The sequence below is a fragment of the Tachypleus tridentatus genome, chromosome 6, assembly GCF_004210375.1.
Source record: "Tachypleus tridentatus isolate NWPU-2018 chromosome 6, ASM421037v1, whole genome shotgun sequence".
Taxonomy (NCBI): Eukaryota; Metazoa; Arthropoda; class Merostomata; order Xiphosura; family Limulidae; genus Tachypleus; species Tachypleus tridentatus.
The window spans coordinates 12,997,128-13,022,779 of record NC_134830.1 but is presented as its reverse complement, the minus strand read 5'-3'; the positions used below and the strand labels follow the sequence as shown (position 1 = coordinate 13,022,779).

The 25,652-nt window shown below is 31.8% G+C and overlaps 3 long non-coding RNA genes across 6 annotated transcripts in view; 1 reads left to right on the top strand and 2 right to left on the bottom strand.

Moving 5' to 3' along the window:
• The window catches only part of LOC143251952 (uncharacterized), a 244,675-nt gene that overhangs the window by 110,266 nt on the left and 108,757 nt on the right, over positions 1–25,652 (bottom strand). The gene's annotated exons all lie outside the window — the stretch shown is intronic.
• Positions 2,300–10,993, bottom strand: LOC143251950 (uncharacterized). 2 transcript variants are annotated; one of them, XR_013028766.1, is made up of 4 exons: positions 10,743–10,993; positions 7,911–8,123; positions 7,211–7,310; positions 2,300–3,200 (listed from the first exon to the last, which is right to left on the bottom strand). It is a non-coding gene; the product is annotated as an uncharacterized LOC143251950 (long non-coding RNA). The 2 variants fall into 2 exon arrangements; XR_013028767.1 differs by having other exon boundaries at positions 7,916–8,123.
• Positions 16,362–25,325, top strand: LOC143251945 (uncharacterized). 3 transcript variants are annotated; one of them, XR_013028758.1, is made up of 4 exons: positions 16,362–16,376; positions 21,126–22,629; positions 22,841–23,925; positions 24,225–25,325. It is a non-coding gene; the product is annotated as an uncharacterized LOC143251945 (long non-coding RNA). The 3 variants fall into 3 exon arrangements; XR_013028757.1 differs by having other exon boundaries at positions 21,126–23,270; positions 23,725–23,925; XR_013028756.1 differs by having other exon boundaries at positions 21,126–23,925.

The window sequence follows — 25,652 nt, the reverse complement described above, 5'->3', positions numbered from 1 at the left end:
AAGTATAAAAAATAACAAAATAATATATAAAGTCTTACTAAAAACAAACATTTGAGATGTATTGAAAAGATTTTAGAGATTATGCAAATAATATTTGAGATTTTTAGGAGGAAGACTAGTTTTTTTAATCATATCATGAAATCACTTTGCACTCAGACTAGTAGCAAAACAGACTACTTTCACAAACAAATCTTTAATAAAAATATTTCACAAAAAAATCAGTTTTTCTTGGTACAGAAAATACTTGCAATCTTTAATAAGTCTATCAAATTTTGTGAAGATACACATGCTGTATCAAAAGTTATAGTACAAATACTTAATATATAGACAAACTCTCATGTACATTATACTGAGCCTGCAGCTACAGGGTTAACAGAACAAGCATCATAATCTGAAATAAAAAAATCTTTAGCCTCATGTATTAACAGACAAACTAAGTAACCTTTACTTAACCCTTTTGGCACCAAATAAAAAATTTGAATGTTTGGCATGGTGCTGAATATATATTTTGATACTTCAACTAATTACAGTATCAGTACTAAAAGCATGATATCTTGGCAATAACTCAACAAAAGTCCCTTGAAATTGTCTGTGATTGTACCCAATACTTTACATGTTAAATTCAATACATAAGAATAACAGGAATAAAGGAAGACAATCTGATACACAAGAAAGAAGTACCATGTAAAGCACAATAATTTATTATAAATTGTATACGATTTGTGCAGCAACCCATCAATAGTCTTTGTGGATATGATGTATATCATGGTATGGTAAGAAGCACATGGGGAGATTGCACTGTTTGTAGAAATAATTAGTCTGCTTTCTTTTTCCAGCTGTGTATCTATTGCTGCAAACAGTCCAATCAGGTTTGTGTTTTTTGTCCTCATATTGTCCAATACTATGTCTTTCCACCAAGCACTGAACTTTATCAGTACTTGGTGTTCCTTTTCGTTTAGCTTTGCTGACATATCCCTCCAGCAAATTTTGAATAATCTGCTCTCTGAATAGTCTTGGAGATACTGGGTTTTTACCATTACTCTTGCAGTCTGCACAATATATTATATATCTGTTAACAAGAACTAGCCTTGGTCAGTCAGTTTATGCAATAAGTTATATGACCCTAACTACACCATGTGCTTACCTAAAGCAGGAGCAGATTCCAGGCCACAAATGTCTTCATTATCACTCATCTGTTACAAGTAAGCTTTCATTATCATCTGGCTCAAACTCTGTCACTCTCTTCATCGCACAAATAATATCAATTACTTCTTTAGTGGTATAAGCTTTTCCTTTTGGCACTGTAACAACGCTGCAAGTATCAACAGAATATGCAAGGAAGGTATCTTCTAAAATAATGAACAGTATGATCTACACAGGCTATAAAACAAAGAAATCATGTGACCTTCGGTTTAAATACCTGCTGGGAATCCCAAGTAAACAATGAATACATGTGGTTCTAGCCTCAAGCGGGTCTACAGGCCAATGTGATTATGATAATTAGCCACGAGGGTATGTTGTTTACATCTTGTCGGCGAAGATCGCCTGCTGCACTGAGCTTCAAGTTCGACTGCGTTGCCAACCGTGCGAAAGGGTTAAACTGTGTATGCAGTAATAACTGCTTTCTTCTATTGGCAGCAGAACTAATCTTCCTTTACATACAATACTTCTGATTCACTAAATCAGGCAGTGGGTGAAATACTGTTTTATTCCTTCAACTAACTCCATTATAAAAAAATTTAAGTCAGTAGAATTTGAAATACCACATTTTGTTTCTTTCATTTTACAAACGTTTTCATGGCAGACTTTGGGAATTTATTCTAAAAATTAATTATTATATGTAAACAAATACTCACAAGCAATGTCCTAGCATAACATTTAAAATTTTTAAAAACACCTGTTCCTATGATAATTTGCACTTTTAAAAAGCCTATAAATATATGGCCATCATTATAGTCGCTAACTCTGTAAATCATCAACATATCCAATCTCAATTTTTCCTATTCCAGTAATAGTAAAGTAAATGTATAGTAATGTTTATAATACCAAAGACAGTTTAAGATTAGAAAGTTCTCTTATACTTGGAAGCCATGAAGAAATGATCTGTTATTATGGTATCTCATTAAAAAAGTCTGTATCACTGACACCCTAAACTGAAATAAATACTTTATTATGTACTTAATGAAGTAAATTTAACTTTTTATATCAAAACATGAGAGTTGTTCAATTATAGTATGAAACCAGAGCTTATAATGCTCTGAACAAGTATTTTCAAAACAATTAAAAGAAAACAATAAATTCAAAATAAAAGTTTGAATATTATTATGTTGTTTGAATTGTTATACAATTAGTTTTAATAACATATTTTATAAGTTATTAAACATTTTGAAATTGTAACCTTTGTAAGTGAAAAACTTGTCTATTTATGAATGACTTAAAGACCCTTAATAAAAATGAAAAATATTAATTTTCATGTACATTTCATACAAACCAAAAAGTTGTAATCTATGCTAATTTTTTTTAAATCCAAGCAAAAGCATCATTTTCCAAAGGCTGTAAGCAATACTTCAAGAAACTTTCACATGATAAAAATAACAATACATTCTCTAAACTTAAAGCTCTTTTGAAATATACATAATTTTTACAGTTACAAACAAACTAATACAGGTAAGGAACAAGTAATTTCAATTATGCTACAACTTATGTTGCATATATAAAACTTATTGTTTGTTAACCTGAAGATGATATAAGAAGGTAGAAATATTATTCTGTACTTTATTCTAATTAAATTGCTAATACCCATACCAGCCAACTTGAGAATACATTTCTACTTCGAGTGGATTTCATCATCATGAATGTTTAAAATTTTAGTTACAATTTACAGTATATGTGGTGCTACGTTAGCAACTTGAACTTTCAGACCTAATCACAGGACTAATGAAAAGAAATACTTCAATTTTCAAATAGAAATTAGCTATGGAAGAGTATGTTTAAAACTTACACTGCTATAGTTTCATGTTACAAATTTAAAAAAACAACAACACTTCATTTCATACAAAAATTACACAAGAAGCCAACATCTTATTCGTACTTGCTAATTAATTAGTTTTACTTGACAAAATTACCTTTTGTCCATTTATTTGAGTGATGTCCAAACGGTCGTTTCATGAGAATACCAGTCATCTGAACTTTAGCAGTTACTGCGAAATGATCATCACTACTTTCAGAATTCTTATCTCCCATCTTTTTATGCTTTAAAAATCCTTGTCTGGATATTTTACCACAAATCATTAATTTAATAATCACATTAAGCTATTTTGAGCCTTATTGATAGTCTAACTATAGTATAGGCCTAAGCCTAATATTACAGTTTGTTTGGAAGAGTAAGACTGTATGTTTGTGACGTCGATTTGACACGAGAAATGTCCAATATTCTTCATACGACATTTTTAACTTTCTCACAATTTAAATTTACATGCTACAGCTGTCAGTAATGAACTTTTTCTTTATTCTAAAATACGAAGCGATAGCTTTTTTCAATGTTGTATACATTGAATATCATTACCACGACAAGATTACAAATACTCCACCACTGCAATACTATGCCAACAACGATTTACCACTCGCCTGACTCTTACGTAATTTTTAGGTTCAGTTGTAGAGCGCACGCCTAATCGTTAACTATTATATTTTTATTACGTATTTCAGTAAACTTGGGTTTTGTCGTTTCGAATGTATTAATATATATATATATATATATATATATATATATATATGTATATCACACGAAGAATTTCATTGTTATAATATCTGTCCGTTAACAGCGACGGAATACTTTAGCTTGAGCGTCTTAAGATAGTTAAAATATTATCACAGGATTGTTGTAACTACTGTACATTCAGGATAGCTCAGTTTCAAGAACCATAAAGAATAGTTATTTCCAGTCGAATCGTTTGAAATTTATTGATTTACTTTATCGAATCACAAAAGCTTTTTATCTACTCAATTTCCAGACCCAACAAAGTGAACGAACATATTTATTGGAGAATTGCACAATGAAAAGACTGAATCACCTTTCTTATCTTCAAGAAATCTCGCATTCTGGTATTGTTTGGATATTGGAGAGAATTCAACGTTGCTCGGCTTTAAATCAAACAAACAATAAATCCCAAATGTTTTATAATGAACTTGAAATTAAAAAAAGGGTAAAATTAGTGGTATTGAACAATTTGTATAACATTTTTCAAGGTAGAATGGAATTTCTCAAGAGCAGCTTGTTATTCTGGATGATGTGCATTAAATTTGAACTGTTTAGCATTGAGCTGATAAACAACTTGTTCAAACAACCCCAACATAAAATTTGAACCATGTTCAGACCGAATTTCTTTGGTTAAGTCAACGAAAGTATAAAAATTTAATCAGAACTTTAAAAATGGTTTGGGCTAAAACGTTTTTGAGAGGGATAACTTCAGTGAGTTAAGTGGATGTGTACATGATAGTCAACAAATATTGGTTCCCTGGTGGAGTTTTTGGTAAAGGTCCAACTACTGAAACGTTCTTTGAAAGTAGGATAGGTTTCAAAAGATTATAAGCAATTAAGAAACATATTGCCTATCATTGGTCAAAAGAAATGTTTCATAACTTTGTCACATGTCTTGTTGACACCTACATCACCTTCCACGGGGAGTTCATGGGCAACTTTCAGTATTTCAGAATGATATGCTGAACCTGGAACATCTGGTGTTCTCCATTTGCTCTTAAATACACCATTGAAAAAAAAACCATTCAGAACTTTCTTTGTTCATCTTTTGGGAGTGTATATTTTTGAATAGATCATCTTTTGATCAGGTCAGATGAATCAGATCCCTCATTGTCACTCACCAAGGAATTTTCAATAAAACAATTTATAGGTATCAGATATTCAGATTCAAAAAATGTCTGAAACAAATCTATAATATCGTCTTCTAAATACATGTCTATCATTTGTTTTTTGGCTTAATTTTTTAGCCTGAGCTCAAGTCACAGAACACAGTGGAAACACATTTGGATTCTTCTCAGCAGCAACATAATTCTAAGATGAAACAGTGATCAGCTTGATAACCATTTTGAATTCAGCAATAACTTTTTTCCCAGTCAATCGTTTCCCAACAATAATGATACACCCCTAATTGGCAGATTAGGTCTTACTCCAACCACAACTGTTCCTGAAACTCGGTATGATGTTATGAAGAGGAGCAATAATAAAACCACCTTTAATACTCTGAACCATAATAGACTCACCAACGGCAGAACAGAAATATAAAGGCAATATGCCTTCTAACAACAATGAATGAACTGCCCCAGTATCACATAAAATACGCATGGGTGTGGGATTAGCAGTTCATTTGTCAAAGACACAGTATCAACAGACACAAAAGGTACAAATTACTCCCTGAATATATTAACTTTTATATCAGTGGCCAAATCAATAGCATCGAGCGACATGGTGAAACTACATCTATATGTGGACATAAATGCACTGATTGTTGCCTCTTTTTTTTTTCTTATTCAAACACAAATGTTAGACATAACGTGACCAGTTTTTTTTTTTTAATACAAAAGTAGCAGACAGGCCTTGACGGTTTTGATGAAAGTTTATCCTGACTGTCATAAAATTTTGAACCAGAGAAGATGGATTTTTTAGAAAAATCTTTAACTGTAGTGGATTGAACAAATACAAGTTTTTTTTTCTAAGATGATAGAAATTTCTTTTTTATGAAAAGTGGTTTTATGTGTTAACGTGTAATCATTAGAAAGAGCAGCTGCTTCCTAGTGTCTCAATCTTCTTTTAATTAAAGTAAGGTTTGAGGTCGTCACGTGCACATTTAAATTCATTGTGACATATTTAGTATTACATATTTATTTTAATATTAATGCTTATTTCAGTTAAGTATATATTGTTAAACTGTTCAATGCATTGCGAAATTCTCGCCTAGTCATTAAATTTGTAGAAGATTCTCGAATGTAAAAATCAACTATGTATTACGTGCGTATGTAAATACCAATGATTGCCAGTATTGTTGCTGTAGCTGAAATTTCTAGAATCTCTTCTCACGCATCGAGAAGAGAATATATTGTTGGTTTGCTGTAAAGTTCGGAAGCTATAACTATTATTAACGCTTATTAATCGGGAACTTTATATATTTGATAACGGATGTTTATATATTTTAAACATTACAAATCATTTAACTTCAGCGGATTAATATCAGACGTTACCATTTTTAGAAAGACATTTTATAACTCTAGCAGTAAAAAACTCACCTGTGATCAGCAAAAAGCTAGTTAGGTCTCTGTTAAATGATTTTTGTTTGATTTTCAATTTCACAAAAAACTACATGAGGGATATCTGCGCTAGCCGTTCCTAATTTAGCAGTGTAAGACTAGAGGGAAGGCAGCTAGTCATTATCACCCACCGCCATCTGTTGGGTTACTATTTTACCAACGAATAGTGGGATTGACCGTTATATTATAACAACCCCACCGCTTAAGGACGAACATTGTTAGTATGACGGGGATTCGAACCCGCGACCCCCGGATTACGAGTCGAGCACCTTAACCACCTGGCTATGCCAGGCTTCCATTAAATGAATTGTACCTGTATCAACTCAAAATTAATTCACTTGTCATGAGCCATAGGTAAAGCATCATAAAGTTCTGGATCAGATAGAAAACTCAATGTTGTTTGTGAAACTTTTGTATATGAATTATAATTTGTGACAATTGTTATTATAAATTGTATTATTGTTTTTTATATTAAAATATCTTTGTATTAAGAAAGAAAACTGTGTATTAATCTTGTTGGCAAACATAATAAATTTGATACATCTCTACATTTAATTAACTTTTAAATTATTATTTAACTCAATTTCAGGCTACTTAAAATTGTAATTCATAGCTTAATAAACTGGGGGCCTGTGTCCGTGATCTAAATCAAAGCTAAAATGAGATATAAATTAAAATCGTAAAATTAACTTGTATTTATCAGTGCCATTGGCTGTAATCAAAATGCAGTATGTGGACATCACCTTCTATTAGGTGCATTTGAACACATGCTACAGCTACTTAAGTGTTATATAGGAAATTGTTGGTCTTGTACATTGTCTTAATAAATGTGTTGCTAGGTGTGAATATATACAATCACTTCCATAGTAAATCACAGCATATTACTTACATGGTAAGAAGTACTAATATTTCCTTCACCAGAGTAGCCTGCAGCCTCTCAATAGGTTCCAATCAGTACTGGTCAGATTTCCTTATAAAATTCAGTTTACCTGCAACACAAGCAAAACTGGCTGAGATTTTCCATAGTACATCAATTTCTATTATGCCAATTCAAGATCCTAGGTATGTAATTACAATCTTCATCCTATGAAACACAGGCACAATAAGACATGTGCTTATCTTTCTATATTCAGTCCATCATTATTCATCAGAATAAGGTGTGTGCCTACTGGCCACAGTAACAGCTTTTTCAAAGTGCATGATACATGGTTGCATCTATTAGGATTTTTGAAGATACTGTGTCCACCAAGAACCTCATCACTAAAATGTGTATATGAGCAGACATATACCAAGACCACCAAACCAGAACAGAACTGAACTGACCACCACCTCCATCAATACAAATGAATTTTTTTGTCCTTTCAAGTTGATGGCCAGACCCAATTGTTCGTTTCCCAAGTTTCACTCTATGACAGCAACAGCTCACTGCAAACCCTTTTGCATTTTCCATGTAATCAGTCATGACAGAGGGATTCATCTATTTTGCTGCCACACACAATATACACTTTACACACACATTCCCTCATAGCCCACAACATTGCAAATGAAGGAACCTTCCATCTAGAGTAATTTCAAGAAGCTTTACTGACCTTACCTTGTTTAGGCAAATCACATGGGCCTCAGTAGTCCTGCTTGTTGGCTGTATACCCGTCAGTTTGTGTTTTAGTTCCTGGAATGCTGTTTGTGACTCTATTCACTGTAGATTCCAAGGTTGACACTGAGTATCACTTGAGTTAGGTAATTTATACATTTAGGAACCATGACATTGTGCTCTAAGCAACTTTCTACTTCCCACCAATAACCTGTTGGAGGAAACCACTTTGAAACTTTTGACTAACAACTAGCTGTTTCTCATAAGCTCTTTTTAATTTCTTAATTTTTCTTTAATTAAATCCCTAGATCTGCTATAGTTCTGTAAATCTTATGTCCTAATCGTCAATAATACGTACTCCTCTTTTTTACTTTAGGTGTTTAGTAAAGAAACTAATTATGTTTGATTTTTTGTGGAATTCTTTTCACTTTCTAGGACCACAATTATTTTAAATGAAAGTAATCTAGCTTTTAAGAAATGCCTAAACCAGTCCCACATCAATTTAAAATTGTTATCCTAATTCACATAGAATACATTTTTTTCTTATAGCATTAGAACTGGCTCTTTACAAAAAGTATAATTTCAAAGTTTATTTTGTTCATCTTAACATGTAATGAAACATAAAACGTTATTAAGCAGTTATCACTCTTTCCCAAAAATGTTCCTAACTTCAGCTTCTTTAAACACATACTCATTAGTGATTAATAACAAATCTAAAATGACACTTACCCTGATTGACTCCTTGACTATTTGATATAGATAACTGTCCTGAATCACTTTTAAAAAACCTTCTTCCCTTTCCATACAATCCCAAACAATTAAAGCTTCCCTTGATTAACAACTCTGATTTTATTACATAACTACTCAGTGACATCACTTGTTTAATAAAACTGCCTATACCAATTCCTTGATATAAATGTTCTACCTTTTATTCCTTGAATGTAAACCAGAAACATGCAACTTCAATCTTTATACTGCCTTTATGGCTTCAGCCCCAAGAAACTGCACTTCATCCCTTACATTTATAGATAGATATACTTCATCCCCAGGCCCCTTTTATAAAATCCTGGACTACTGAATTACTGAGCACCTAGAGTCTAAAATTTTCTTTTATCATTATTCCATGAATCTATCATGTTTCAGTAATATCCAATAATTTGATAACTGATCTCATCCATTGTGTTACATGTAATACCCCAAACATTAGCAACCATAGGCTTATTCATTAATTTACTGTTTATCTTTATAGATTTATTTTTAAAACAATTATTTAACTTATTGTGCACTAAACCATATTCCAACTTCTTTACCTTAGCAATCCTATCAATTTGTTTACTCACAATTTCCTACTCTTTTAAACATTTAGTTTAAATTATCTTCATAATTTTTAGAACATTCCAAAACATTTTGCTGATGAGCATGCTTAATTAAGCCTCTCTCAAACATAAAATTCACTCATACTCTGAAAACTATCCTACAGGTCCAACCAACTCATGTGCTGCTCTAAGCATAGCCTTTATAATATTTCATGTAAGTCTTTGACTAACATTTAAACAAACATACAAGAATTAAAATATAAGACAATGACTTAAAAGTATTTAAGTCTTTTTTTTTTTTCAATAACAAGCTACACTACATTACATTCAGTTAAAGTGTATATTAAAGTGTTGGTAGAAATGTTAACATCCATTTTTATTTCATGCATTGGTTGCTTATTTTTATGGTTAATGACTGATCTCAATAGATCAAACAGAGGTAGGTGAGGCAACATGTTTAAGTACTGAATAAATATCTATGCTTTCTCTTTTGTTTAGTCTGTGTAGTAATTTTTTTAAATATGTTTTTTTTCTCATCTTGTGTTTTGGATCACAGAGCCCAGCCAGTGATATGATTCAGCCAGTTATGGTTTCAAAATTTCTAGTTTGTTCACTTGGTCTTTTGTCAACCTTCTTATTTCTTGTTCATTTTAGTTAAAAAATACTGTCACCTGACAAGGACTTACAGCTACATTCATATAAGATTCCACTTCTAAAAGAAATAAATTATATTAATATTTCACTATTATAGTAAAAATAATAGACATTTAATTTTTTCACATGTAGTTGTATTAATGATTTTAGTTGTTACTTTTGTCATATCGTTTGGAGTAGGAAACATGATGGCCCAAATAATTTATCCTCCAGAAATAAAATGAAAATATCAACTACAACAAAATACATTCTCTGTTCAAAATTATTTAATTACTAGTTCAATAATACAAACATTGTACACAAACATCTATCCTGCAAAGTTTTTATTGAGGTTTTCAATTATGAGAATAGCAGCGAAGTCAGCTAGCATAAGTATTAACTTAATGTCTTTTACTTTTGTTTTCAACTTGGTTGCAAAAAATTTAACAGAAGAAGAATGTGTGTAACTTGAACAACGTTTCGATTTTACTTTACCAGTCCATTTTTGTTATCAATTAAAACTTTTTTTTTTCCCATTTTTGCATAGTTATACACTAAAAAAATTGTGTTATCAATCTATTGACTTTTGGGGGCTGTTATTACTTATGAGAAAAATGGAAAAGATGTGTATTTGTTGTGATTAAATTTTCAAAAAGGTTTTTTATAACATTGTTCTTTCAGTATTAGATTATTTTAAATTACCTGGTGATTTTAAGTCCAAGCCTTGTAAATGATAACAAATTAGTTTATGCACTCATACACTGTTGTAACAATGTAGGCCTAACCTTAATTTGTATGTGACTAACCTAGAAAACAACTTATTTGTACATATTAGCTCAATATGTCAAATCACTAAGACAGATCTAAACACGTAAACATACCAATTCAGTCAACAAGCTTACTTATCTAACGCTCCATACATCACCAACGATTCCGAGTATCAGTGAGAAAAGAAAAATTTGTGACGGAATAAAACTGATCAAGGACAATGTCTCCTTCCAGTGATTATGGATTCTCGCTTTAAAAGAAATTAACTTTTAATGTTGTATTGCTATTCATAAATACAGATTTTTGCAAAAAAAAATGAAGGTACTTTCATAAAGCACAACATGCATACTTTGTGACAAATTATAAACATAAGACTTCAACGGTAATCAAATGAAGTCAACCACCAAAATTTTTAAAAATTTGCTAAATGTTCAAACAAGTTTTTGAAATAATTTCAAACAAGTTTTTATTTACATTAATTAATTTGTGTTCAGACAATTGTTTTATTTTTTGTATAATTTCGTTTTACATTTCGTATTAAAATAGAAAAATGCAATCAAACTAATTATATTTTCTCTTTGAAACAAACAAACCTTAAAGTTTTCAAAACAGCAATAAGAAAATAAAAAAAGGTAGACTATATAAAAGATTTTTGAGCGAGATATTGTCCATATCCAGTATAAAACATACAGTCGCTACAATTTTCCCAGGAAATCAAATCTATTGGTAGAAAAACTCTTATTAAAGCAGCTACAAAAATGATAATGAAGAATGTTAATTCTTGTGATATATCATGTGATACTTATGGAAATGTCAAAGTTTGTATCATAGTCTCTTAGATTGCTGTCAGACATTATTTAGGAAATACAAGTTTCTAAAGAAAGTGCCAATATTGCAAACACTTATGCTGGCAATGAGGTCGAGGGTGCTAACAAGAAATAAGCAAAAAAAAGCATGAATTTAATAAGTATCGACAACTATAGATAAATCCCAAACAAACAGCTAGAATATAAAATTCACTGTTTACAAAAAAAAAAAGCAATTAATACAGTTACGATAGAAAGTGTTTGTACCTCTGCGTCGCTAGTAGTTTTTTCCTCATAACATAAAAAGTATCACGATTAGGATAATAAAAGAAAAGTATGTTATAAATATTATATTAACACACATCTACATACAGTTTTATGTAAATTGAAGACAAATAAACTGTTTATAAATAAACGATACAATATAAATTAAGTATTAATATTAATAATTATTTTAACAAATAAAATGAATCAGGAAGAGAAAACAAACGAAGACAAAATACTCTAATTCCAACATTCTGAATTTAAGCAGTTTCGTTAAAAAGCATTAATTATCGAAACTGCTTAAATTCAGAATGCCAGTGGGGAGCGAAACACGTTAGTTCACGACATGTCTGCAGATTTATTCTGAATTTATTAAATCAGGAAAACAGTGGCTCGTCAGTACCTGTACAGAATTTGTGCAAAGAAAAGATTATATCTGAACGCTAGAAACAAGCTTTCGATACTTATGGTAGGTGGAGACAAATATCCAATTTATTATACTTAATTAAACTAAACATCATGGCAGATATTCCGATTTAACACTCAGCATTCCAAGAAGAGATGCAAAGCAATCGAGGGCGCTCAGAAGAGACCTTCTCTTCTCTCTGCTCATGAAGTTAAATTTAAGTGGGCTAGTGATTAATAGTTAAACTGACAAGATTTGAAGCTGACGAGATTATGCTGTTATCTGGTGGCAAAGGTCCATTGGTGATCCGCGAGAGACTAAATATTGATCCTTAATATATATATATAAAACACAAGAGGATAGCGACTTGTAGATATAAAAACCTCAGAATTTGCTGTGGGGGAACGGGGGTACCCCGAGAAAACCCACTTTCATGATCAGGGCGCCGAATAATCTACCTTGACCGTGCCCAGTAGTTGCTGAAAAGGAAATCATGATTATACTCAGTTAGAAACAAACGAATCGAAATTATTTAAACCTAAGACAGGTTTTATTTCATGACTATATTATGAGGTTAATGTCATGTGATTAGCGAATTTACATAATCATTCTATAAGTTATCGCTAGGAGAAGCTTGTGTCCGTTTTATAATGCATACCTAGAGACATTCAACATGCTTTAGCTAGAAGAGTTACCACTTTAATATACCTAACAAATCATAGTTGAACTAAATAATAGAAGGAATAATAAATAAAGAGTAAATAAATCCATAACAAATAAAAGTAGAATTTCCTATCTCACAAATTCTTAACTCATAGCAATTTGTATGTCTTACAATTTAAAATCTATTTTAAATCTTTCCAATTCATCAGAATCTCGAAAAGTAATCATCCTTGCCAGTCTTTACTTGTCTCTAAAGAACTTTAAACTCAGTAATGAATATCCCTAAGATTAACGGTTCTGTAAGAATTATTAAAATGTTTCCTACATATATCAACATGTTTGTAGGTCGTAATGAAAAACAGCTCTAATGATAAAGCACTGTGGAACCTCACTCTTAAAACCATTATATAAATAACATTTTTCCTATTTAAACAGCCAGTCCTAAATTAATTGCTTTTAGTCTTATGCTAATACCATTATTTCTCAAAAGAATCATATTTACCCTCAAAAGAATCATATTTACCCTTAATTACTTCCCTACCCAAATTAACTTTCGTAACGTCTCTGTCAATGACTGACTTCTAAGTTTAATTCGCTAAGTTATGTTTTAAATCTACAGCAATATCTTCACCAGAAATATAACAGCTGCCACCCCACCCACCATCATACGTTATCAATCAAGACAATCTGTAATGAAACAACTTTTAGAAAATGCACTGAAAATCTAAGACAAACCATGTTACAAAATAGTTAAAAAGACTGATATTGACAAACAGATTTAAAGAGCTACATCGTTTGACATAACACCATCCTTAACAATGCAACACTAAAGAATCAAATAGATTTACTTAAGTTATTACCTCTCGCTCCAATCTCAGAAACGTTTAGAGATTTCCGAAAAAAAATCCACTTGTTAGAAAATGAGCGGTAAAACTTTGTCATCTCTTTCGTGTGTTTGTTTGTTTGTTTATTTTGAATTTCGCGCAAAGCTACTCAAGGGCGATCTGCGCTAGCCGTTTCTAATTTAGCAATGTAAGACTAGAGGGAAGGCAGCTAGCCATCGCTACACACAGCCAATTCTTGGGCAATTCTTTTACCAACGAATAATGGGATTCACCATAACATTATAACGTCCCCAAGGCTGAAAGGGCAAGCATATTTGGTGCGAGGGGGAAATCTCTTTCTAGATGAGCAAGTCTTAAACATCCTTGTTCATGCAAAAGTAAATTACTCTCAAATATAGAATAGTTGTCATCCACCAAATAAAGCTTATTTGATATGCAAATTCATAAACAGTGCAGACTCTTTTCTCAACAAATATGATGAAAAACATTTTAAATACTAAAGAAAGTACTTGCACCATAAACAACACCTCACATAGTATACAATAAATAACCAGCAACATGTAGAAAAAATCCATCCAAATTTTAGAGAGCGTATAACATTTATGAATCTTCTACGATTAATTAATTTACTGTCACATAAATAAATGTTTTTCTTTCTTTTATCATGTGCGATATAATTTCCTTACTTTTACCCCTAATCCTTCTTAACAATTATTTTTATTAATAGCAATAATTTTCTACGTTAGGTTTTTACTTTCTTTAATCGTTCTAATTACATTTTCTTGTTAATCGATCTATCCGTCACATTTTGATTTTTCTTTATTAATGGTCTTTTCAGATTTCCTGGACCGTTTCTAGCATCTTTGTGTGTTAAATTCTCGTTTCTTGATGTTAACATAACTAAAGTATTATCTACCTGCCTGCAATAATTCTTTGAAAGCTGGTCTAAACACTTCCGGGAAGTTAGGGTGGTATATCCTGACGTGACTCTTCCACCTTTTCTTACACTTCGTTTAGTCAATCCCATTTTGTGGATGACGAGGAAAGTTACACCTTTGGAAAGTTCTCGTGTTATAGAATATCATATTTTTTGTTTTTGTTCCACATTTTGAGAGGTGCTCGTTCCCTTCCAAAGGCCATTAGGCAGTGGACCAAATTCATACTCTTTTTCTAGCTGTTGGCATGTACAATCTTTATCAGAAGTATGTTTACGATTTTTCTCTACTAAGTTAACTCGAATGCTATTCCGCATGTTGAGCACTCGTACGAATGTTTAGAAAAAATTGTCTGAATAAAGCGGACTGAACTAATTATGGAAGACTGAAATTCATGCTTATTTTTGTCATCAAATAATGATTACTATGCTATATAAATAGAAAGAAATGCAATCATATACTTGCATGTTAGGGGAAATTAAAATTAAGGGACGATGGAACTACCTTCAAAGTTATATAAATATGGCCAAGTGAATATTGTAATTTTTAAATATAGTAGACGTATTTTCATGAAAGTTTGCAGGTTATCAGTAAACATTACAAGATATTCGTATGCAAAATGTTAGACTTTTCTATTAAGTTGTAAGTCTTTTTTAAGTGACGATTTCTCGTGCATGTTTTATTTTCGAATGCTGATTGTTCAATATGTAAAATAAATTTGAGTACTTCGATCCCTCTGATGTTCTGCTGTCAGTATTATCGGCAAGTGCCAACAAATTGATCTCAATCACAGTGTCACGGCTAAGAGAGTGCTGTCAAGACCATTTTGATCTCTTTTACGACCTTAGTGACAATTTCTATGCCTAATTAACATGAAGTCGTCGTGATAGTGACATTTTTAATAGTTAGCTATGGGACAGGTATTTAGGGATTTTAAGTAAATCCACTGACAAATCAGGCGACTTTTATTAGTATTGGCAGTGAAATGTAATAAGTAAAGTGAAATTGTGAATTGAATAAAAAACGTAAAAATTCATATACGTATGTTGAATGAAAAAAAAATGTTTATTTTCCATGGGTGAGGAGGCAAGTGACGACCCTTGCCACCCCTGTGGACCTTCCAAAAGGAATTAGATTCTGCTGTTCTTTTTACAGCATACATTTATTGCAAAATTTAGAAAAAAAAATGCGAGAAAGAAAAAATATACAACCGCTGCAATTGTATATAAAGAACCATGTTGACAGAGAATTTTATGCAAAACTTATATTTACTACCTTATGTGAAAAATTAAAACTTTGTTGCAACTGCGTGATTTGCATGCACCTTTACATGGCACCGAAGAGAAAGTAACTGAAAGTCGTTGGTATTGAAATTTGTATCAAAGAGGTCGTAAGTAAATTAGCATGTTATTATATTAAAACACGATGTTTTGTCAACAACCAACAATCATACAGAGTTGAACTAGCTTCTCGTTTCTTGGTAACAAAAAAAGTATTAAAAACCTGAAGATTTTTGCTAGACGTTCCAGAAATTGTTTATTTGATTTGCTTCTAATTCTACGCAAAGTTACTTGAGCGATGTTTGTGTTGGCTGTTCCAGATTTAGAAGTGATAGACTAGAAAAAAGGTAGCTTGTTAAAACCACCCACCGCCAACTTTTGGATACTCTTTTACCAACGAATAGAGATTTACCGTTAATTTACAACACATACCCACCCACCCTCAACAACTGAAGAGTGAAACATGAAGAGCAAAACCCATAATCCGTAGATTGCGAATCGAGTGTTCTTAAGTCCAAACCACAGCCCATCTAGAATATGTACAACAGGTTGGTTGTTAGTCGGTTAAGAATATTGCTGCTTGTTATATCTAAACTACTAATATAAGTGCGAGTGTTGTATTATGAGAAAAAAATTGTGGTTAGTTTTGGAAATAAAATTTTTTAGTCTTTTTCATAATTTTATAAATTTCTTGTGTTAAAGTTGTAGGTATGAGGAGAGGTAGAGAATCTGGTCTGTTTTTATGAATTACACTCTTTAGTGTTTTTAAAATATTCTGTTATAAATACCTTATTATTGTGCAGCGTTATTACTTCGATTTGGATTGTTCTTGTAATAATAGTAATTTTGAGAAATGGCTTTTTATAGATGTTTCGCAATATTTGCTCAGCTAGTATATTAAATCGTTGAATACAATACTTTGTTGATTTTTCCAACATAGGATAATAATTTAGCGGAATGAGTCCAATAAGAGTAAATTATTTGAAGAAATATGTATAAGATGCATATAACTCACGACGCAAGTTCAAACATTCATTTGTGTTAAAATCATTTGAATTACAGTTTATACCTAAACCCAAAGGCGGAAATTGGTTTCCTTTTCTGGAAACTATGCACGTCTTTGAAGGCATCCCTCGGAAAAAGAGAATTTGATAAACAAGTGGAAATATTTATTTTTTGAAAATTGTTGTTAATTTTATGAAAATGATGTGTAGATTTCTTTGTTTACGGAGATATGTTTGTACCCATTGAAGAAAAAACGAATAAACAAGCTTCTGACTTAAACTATATTGTCACGTTCATAAAAAAAAAAAATTTTGCAGATTGCACTTAGGGTGTGCGCATTCAAATCAACAGTATTTAAGAAATAATTAAAACTTTGTTTACAACGCCACTTTTTAGTTTATTATTTTTACACCTGATTAGTTCTTAATAACCTAGTGATAATATGCTTCTGCTCGTACGTCGATTTAATTTTGGAGTTTGCCCTTTTAAAGAAATTGATATGCTCATAATCGTGTAAAAACGCATACTGCAAAACTTTAATTCATTGCCTTTCTTTAAAGTTAGCAGGATGAACTTTCATACGTAGGAGGCAGGGGCGTTGAAACAAAGGACGCAACAGCCTCCACCTTTACATATTTAGTGCACATTGAAACTATAAATTAATATTATTATATTAATTTTCTAGGAGTATGCTTCTCGTACCTCCTAAAATTAGTCATAATTGACAGTACAGAACTTGCATTTAGCAGCTTATTGTACTTTCAATCTCTCATCGTAAAACCTGAATGTCTAGTCAAACACCCTCAGTTTGTCACTCTTTCCTACACCATTGAGAAGGGGATACAGGGGAGTTCCTTCGAATAAACATGACATAACGTCGCCCATATTCTCAGGGAAAATCCTGTGGTGGAACTGATTAACTTGCTAGTTCTTCAAAGTTCAACACTATATGTAAATTATAATATAACAAGAGAGAAAAAATATTAAAATCTCGTAACAGAAACTTAATTTTAAAGCAAAATTACCTAAACTGGGGATATTAGTATTTTCTTTGTCACGCTTACGATAATGGGTTTTATATTCGTGAATTATTTATTTTTATCCAGAAAGGCTGGTCGTATGTTGTATTCTGACGATTTTAGTCTTGACTTTGGAAAATTTAAATAGACATGTCCACAGGATTTTAAGGCAAAGAGAAGACCAAAGCCAGTAATGTCGTTGAGAAGAAGCAAGGGAACAAATATTCGATAAAGTATACGATGATAAACTTCCCTTGATGAGGATCACTGGCTCTGTAAATTGGGAATTGTATGGAGAGGGGGGAACAACCACTTTTACAAGACAGAACACACAAAGCAAGAAAATATTGCTGGGTAATTATACCGCACAAGTCAAAAGTATTTTAATATAAGGTTGCGAAGTGGGTGTGGAATATCGAAAATCTGATGACGTAAGGTGTTTAGCTATATTGGTATTTGTTACATATTCTATTATGAAAAGGTCAGATCAAGATAAATAAAATGTTATCTGAACTATAAGTTGGGGGAATAGTTGTAAACATAACAATTATGAAAAACAGTTTTTCCATTATGGACTTCGCATAAATTTACATATATTAATAGAAAATATTTCAATCTCACTTTAGTAATACAGGGTGAGGTATAAAATTATCCCAATGAACATAAACCACCTTCCCTTTCCTCTACTGGAAGTTACTTCACATTTCTGTACCAGCTTCACTAAATCCGGCCATCATGTATTGCCCAGTTTAAAGTAGTATAAACTCCAGGCATAGTTTCCCAACAGTGAACATTGTATAGCTTTAAAAGACTAGCAAGTCTTATTCTTTCGAACCTGCACCGTGACAAGACTAGTGTGATGCCAAGAGGTAGTCATAGCGTTTTATAAATATATAAATAAATACACACACACAAAATCCCTGTCATTCCAACCAGTAATTGAAGCTGTCACTGTACAGAAGTAGTTGTTTTGTTATTAAGTATAACGTTAAAGAAAGGGCTATCTGTGCTTTGCCCACCACGGGTATCAAACGCTATGCCACTAGGAGAGGAGGGGCGAGAATTAATGCTATAAAATGAATGTTTTATACTTTTTATTTAAGACAGTTTATTAAACAAAGCCTATTTTTCACCGTTCACTTTTTCTTGATAATTAATAATGATAAATTATCCCTGGAATAAGTTCCACAGCTTTATTAACTTAACTGCAACGTAGCCTACGTACATGGAGATCAGTTTATTCATCAAGACTGTCATTGAAAACCAATCCTTAGAAACATTCTTCTTGTAAAACCCATAAAACAGTGGTCTCAAATACTGTTAACGGTAACTCCTTCCAAATCAATATATTTGTTAGAAACATAATTTTCCTACTTCTACTAGAGCCTTGTTCGTTCACCACCTCAGCTTTCGAAAAAAATCTTTAATTTCACTTCTACAGTAAACAAGTTTTTTAACGTAAACTTATTGAACGTGTTCTGGGTTTAATTTAATTTTCCAAACTTTAAACAGTGCTGTCTTCTAACTCAGTTTCTGTTGCGACTTCGCAAACCCTTTATAGTAAAAAAATTTTCAGAAGTGAAGAGATTACAAATCTAAATTTTCTTTATCTTGTTTGACATATTTTTAAATGAAAAATTGCTTGAAAGCAAGAAAAAGAGCAAAGTGATAGTTTTGTCAAGTTATTTTTATCTCAAACTCTTTTATTTTCTCCGTCGTTATTTTTGGGCTTTATCGTTGAAAAAAAAGCCGTGTCCTCTTAGCTTAGAAAATAGCAGTGTAATCAATAAAGTCGTGACGCAGTGCAGATAGCGCATGATCCGGGGTATCTTAATATATATAACACTGTATACTGCACCGTTTCAACACATCGTGACAAATTACTGCATTGCAGATAAGTTGTAAACAACGATTGATCAGCACAGAAATATGTTTTATTTTTGTATATATTAAGAAATTTAAAGTGTGTTCAAGTTTGACCGTTAACATGTTCTATAGGTCAGGTATATAATATAATTTTGTATTAAAGTTAATAAATAAATTAAAAGTGTAACACTCTATTCTTCAGTTGAAGCTGTGGTGCAGTTTCAGCATTTTTGTTCTGCAACTAAATTTTATAACCAAGGAAGAATAATAAATCCGTAATGATCAATTGAAGGTACATGTATAAAATACAAAGGAACTTCATTTTTCGTGCAGATGTGACAGTTAACGAATTAAGGCTGAATTTAATACAACGCTTATGATAATAAAAGAGAGAATATGTAATAAAGTTTTGTTTTTCTTGTGCTTCGTGTAAAGGTTTTTTTTATGAGAAATTGAAATGCTTTAGTATTTTCTCTCTCACGTCTATAGACAACTACAACAACTAATACTACGAAATGTTATGTTTAAACAATGCAAAGCCATACAGTTTTAACTAGACCCAAATACATTTTGGTCCAGGTAACCAAAGTTAGTGGGCACTTGTGTCGAGAATGATTATCTTCCAGTTTAATTATAACTACATCAATCGTCAGTATTACTTACTTTTCAGACATTGGAAAATAATTTTTAATTATGAATAAAATTACATAATCTTGATTCGAGTACTATTACGATGGCTGAACTAGACTCTCTTAATTTACATTTTTTTTTTGTACAGTCTAACAAGTTATGTCAATGCATCTTTAATACATTTCTGATTTGCATTGTTTACCACAGCAAACAATTTTCAGTATTCAATGACCGTATGCTAATCAAGATCAAGTAAATAATATGGTTGTGTCATCCCGGATTTCATATCACTCTCATCACGTATTTTACAATTATATATAATATATAGTGTTTGTTTCATGTAGCTAAGACCAAATTAGCATTGTACTATAAGAGTTGTATTATAAACAAACGAAGAAATGCATGTACATTCATGATGCACTGTTATTACATTTTTGATTATCTCGTTTTTGACAGTAATTAATCATGAATTTTTGTTTCAAGTTAAGCTCAAAGCAACACAATGAGTCATCTGTGATTTGCCCATCACTGGTGTCAAAATCCACTTGCTAGAGTCCGCAAACATACCACTTACCACTAGGGGCTTCTAAATACTAAAGGACAAAGAGAAAACTAAAACTTCACAAACAACTAGATTTTAAGATATGATTACAATTTTAAATTGTTTGTGTAATTAAAAAAGTATCTTTTAAACATGGTTTTTGCCTACTTCATGTTGTATTGCAAAAATCGTATTATGTAGTTCATTCTTGATTATTTTAATTTTTTGTTTTCCAGAAAAGAATATATCAGACGTTAGATGGCGATTAGGAACACTGTTTCGCAATACAAAGGTAAAATGATAGGTGTAATACGAGTATGTATCTCCGCGTTCAGTTCTGGAAAGTACTTTTATTATTTCAACAATAATATCTCTGATTTTGCATTAAAACACAAAGTAAAATACACGTTTATTATTACCAAATGTTTTTTATTCTTTGTTAGCTTAAGAGAGGTGTAAATCTGTGACGGAACCCTTGCACTATGTTTTCTATTTCGTGACCTAGAATACAGTGAAAAGGCTCTCGCGTGCTATTTAAGTCTGTTTTTTGAATAAATTGCGTAGTTGACGTTTGTTGGAAGCGGATAAAGGTGGGAAAGAAGGCTGAAGAGTTTAGACGACGTTAGTACCGCCAGAATTCTTCGGAACAAGATTGTGCTAGAATATTGAAGAAGGATCAACAGCAAACGTGCAACCAACAGACACGATAAGCTAATTAATAATTAGGCTAAGTTCCCTAAATTATGAAATAGTAATTCAATTCCAAACGACTTTACCATTAAATTTTTAGGCATTAATTTAAAATAATGTATTACTATTACCCGGGATCAACAGCAAACGTGCAACCAACAGACATGATAAGCTAATTAATAATTAGGCTAAGTTCCTTAAATTATGAAATAGTAATTCATTTCCAAACGACTTTACTATTAAATTTTTAGGCATTTATTTAAAATAATGTGTTACTATTACCCGGGCAAGGTTATAATTGTAGTATTCATTGTTACGAAAATTGAACAGCAGTATTTCTCTCTCTAGTTTTTAAAGTGATTTTCTGTCGTTAATTTATACTACAGGGGAGGAGTGGATGGATGCTGTATCATCTGAAAAGTACCATTACCACTGTTGTACACTATCTATTACCGTAGGTAACAGTAAGCAACTGGGATTTTTGAAGAATGGTTATACTGAACCGTGAGAGAAATCGCTTAAAGCATCTTGGGATGGGTGGGGAAGATATGTAAATTTCCTAAGGAGGTACTGCGATCATATGACTGAAATGTGATAAGTAAGATGAATTTTTACTTTTGTTGGTGAATTCAAATAATTTGTAGTAACAACATAGTTTGTTTGTGGTAGTGGAAATTAATTCTTCTGCTTTTGTAGAAGAAAAACTAATTTCGTTGAAAATATATTCTTTTTCTAGTTCTGTACTTCTTTCGTAGCCTGTTGAGAAGACATGGATTAAATATGGAACATATATAGAAAAAATGTATTTTATATCGCAGTTGTTATGCTTTCTCGAAGTGATTCAACTATTTATGTATGTTAAAAAGAACCGTCCAGATAGCGTTACGATCTTCTTGTGGTAGGGATTTTATTTTTTTGCTAGTAGGTGCTGTAAGTAACAGAAAGGTGATATTCAAGTGAAGAATAGAGGGATCATACTGACGAAATTTTCCAACAGGACAATTTTGTTCTTATTAGAGTACTGAGAACGTACCATTATTGAACACTTAGGTATGTAAATTGCTCTACAGTAGTTATCTAATATTTCACACTTCATCATAAATACATAAGTAGTATAATTTTGTTTAGATGACGTGGTGAATTTAATTCGTGATTTGACTTCTGTTGAACTAATATATCTAGTGTGAAAAGTATATATTATGTAAAGATTACTATTTTGGGGTGGGGAGGGGTTATAAGCAAGTTTGGTTATCTTAAATAGGCCTGACGAATGAATAAACCAATATTGTACGTGGAACTGCCATTGTTGAAAAAGCACTGTCGAATGAAAGAACGTTTTCCCATGACTGAGACTGGGTGAGAGATGGGGCTGTGTATGTTGAATATTAACTATAAAGACAGGTAATATCTAGTATTATTAAATGACTTGCCTTTTTAAATATTTTCATAGCCTGTTTCTTAGCGATTTTAAAGCCAGATGCATTCTCTTTTGGGTACTATGTATTATGTGGACTTTTGGGAGGGGTCATTGTTATCTTTGTAGTAGGACTGCAGAACAAAGAAATGTCTTCAGAATACAACTGTTGGTCAACATGAAATCTACTGTAAAGAACTGTGTTGGGACTGCATATTTCGTCACAGGGCTATGCTTCAGAAGAATGGTTTAGAGCTGATCCTATTTTAACAAACAGGTAACGTTTATGCTGGCTCACTCATTCCAAAACTATAAACAAATATTTTGAAATTGTAATTCAAATATTTTACATTTGGAATCACTTTTGGGGAGACTGTAATAGTCGTGGTATCTGTTATATTGTCAGCAAACTGTTATAATTAATTTTGCTGTTAATATTGCATGCTGCATAATACTTTTTTCGAAACTTGAACTTTTGGGTAATACACTGTAAAAAAATTGTCTGTTCTACGATAAATTGTGTATTCGTCAGAGTTCAGCTAATTCACTAAATTTAACCGGAATTATTCTTGTGGAATTATGTTTTACGAACTGCAGACATGAATTAGCAGTTTCCAACAAGCTACTATAAAAGCATGATTTTTTTTTTTTTACACATTCAAAACATGAACAGTTTTTTTTCTGTAAATGGGCGAAGGGGGGATTACCTAACTTTCACATTGCTTGAGTAGGTTCGACACAGTGAAGAAGTTTAATCTCCAAGAAGTTACCACAAAGAATACGAAGCCTTCTGTATCGTCGGTGTTAGTATGCAAATCCTTGAACTGCTGTCCTTTTGTATTGAACTTTTGATCTATGTCTGGAAGGTTGACTATACGAGAAATTTTATCAATCTCCAGATTAATGGATTCGCAAGGTTACAGAGGTCGTAGGTAATGTCTTTTCTATAGCTAAATGCATAAATATAAATATTTGTATCAATAATAAATTTCTTTAGTACATTACTGATCCTTTAGTCAATTTACTTTGAACGGATTATTAGTTTTTAAACCTTGTATAAAGCTATAAATTATATATTCGTGGAGGGTACAGTTTAATATTATTTAAATGTAAAAACTGTGGCTCTTAAATGTAGGACAATAAAATGTAAATGTTTGATAGTGTTTGGGATTCACTGTTTTTGTAGAAATTTTGGTGGGAGGGGAACTAAACTTTCTCAAATTGCATACAGTAGTGTCGCCAGAGAACTGGAAGCCAGACTTGGCAAAAAAGGTTTAACCAATCGAGTAGGTTCTTGAGGAAGTTGAAGATTTTAAACAACGAAGATGATGTATGGTGGTGGTAATCTTTTACAGCTAATTTTAAGTGTTTCACTAACTGTCATGATGTGTTAATTTGCTATCAAGAGTATTAAATTTTTGTTACCAAAACAAATTACATATATTGTAAAAATTAAGTTCAATTTTCAAATTAATTCATAATTACTGACGTGCTGTCATTCAGTGCTTTAATATAGGTTTAATTTGGGTAATAGAAAGGAGAGGTGTATTTCTAAACGGTTATCAGACTACTAACAAGTACGAAGAGCATTTAATAAGATACAGGAGAAATAAAAGACCTAAGTGTGGACATGACTTCATAACCCTTATGGATGTGCTGTTGAATTCTGGCTGGTGATAATTGCCAATCTGTGAGTAAGACTGTGATCTGCTGTTTTCTTTCACTTAAACAGGAATTCAGTAATTACAATTGTGAAGAATTCTCTAGTGATAGAAAAAACCTCTAAAACAAATGTGAAAACTTGTTCTGTTTAAGGTATTCAGAGCTTTATTTAAATTACTAGGTATGCGTATCTCAATTATACAGGTCAAGTTTGCTATACAAGACTACATATAGGAGTTTTATTCAACGATGAGGGTTTACACCTTTTATTCTGTTAATTTCCTCTGGTTCTGCCGAGCTACAGTCTTCTCTTGACCTGTTTTTATAAGAAGCTGAATAGTCACTGTGCAAGAAAATATTCGTGGTGAATCGTTTATTGTAAATAAATGGTGCTGTTTGGAGCTTGTGCTTGAATAGCTGACGCGTATTTTCTGACATGTCTTGGATTATGAAACTACACAACGTGTAACCACAATGAACTGTAAAAGACCATTGCACATTTTTTGACAAACTGTGATATGTATGTAACTTAACACATTGTAACTGAATAAAACGTTTTTAATGTTTTGTAAAATACAAAGGTAATGTTTAATGTTCTTAATACTTATGTAAGCACGAATCAGCGTTTTTCGTTGATAAAGAAGTAATTAAAAGTTATTTTGAACATGTATGAATTGTATTTTTATTTGATATTAAATATTTTAAGGGATTCGTATTTTAATACTTAATAATCAGTAGTTGTATTTTGGTGTCTTAAGTTACATTCGTTAAACATATGTTTTAACAAAGGTGTACATAAAACATAAATATTGGCTTTTACATAATCGTTAAAAATATGTAATGGAATAGTTTAAATTTCAGCAACAACAAAACAACTGTAGTACACGACATTTAAACTGGTTAAGTTTATATCGTGTTAACATGTTAATTCGTTTTCGTAATATAAAAATTCCCAAATATGGGAGGGGAGACAGACTGGGGATTAAACAAACAAACG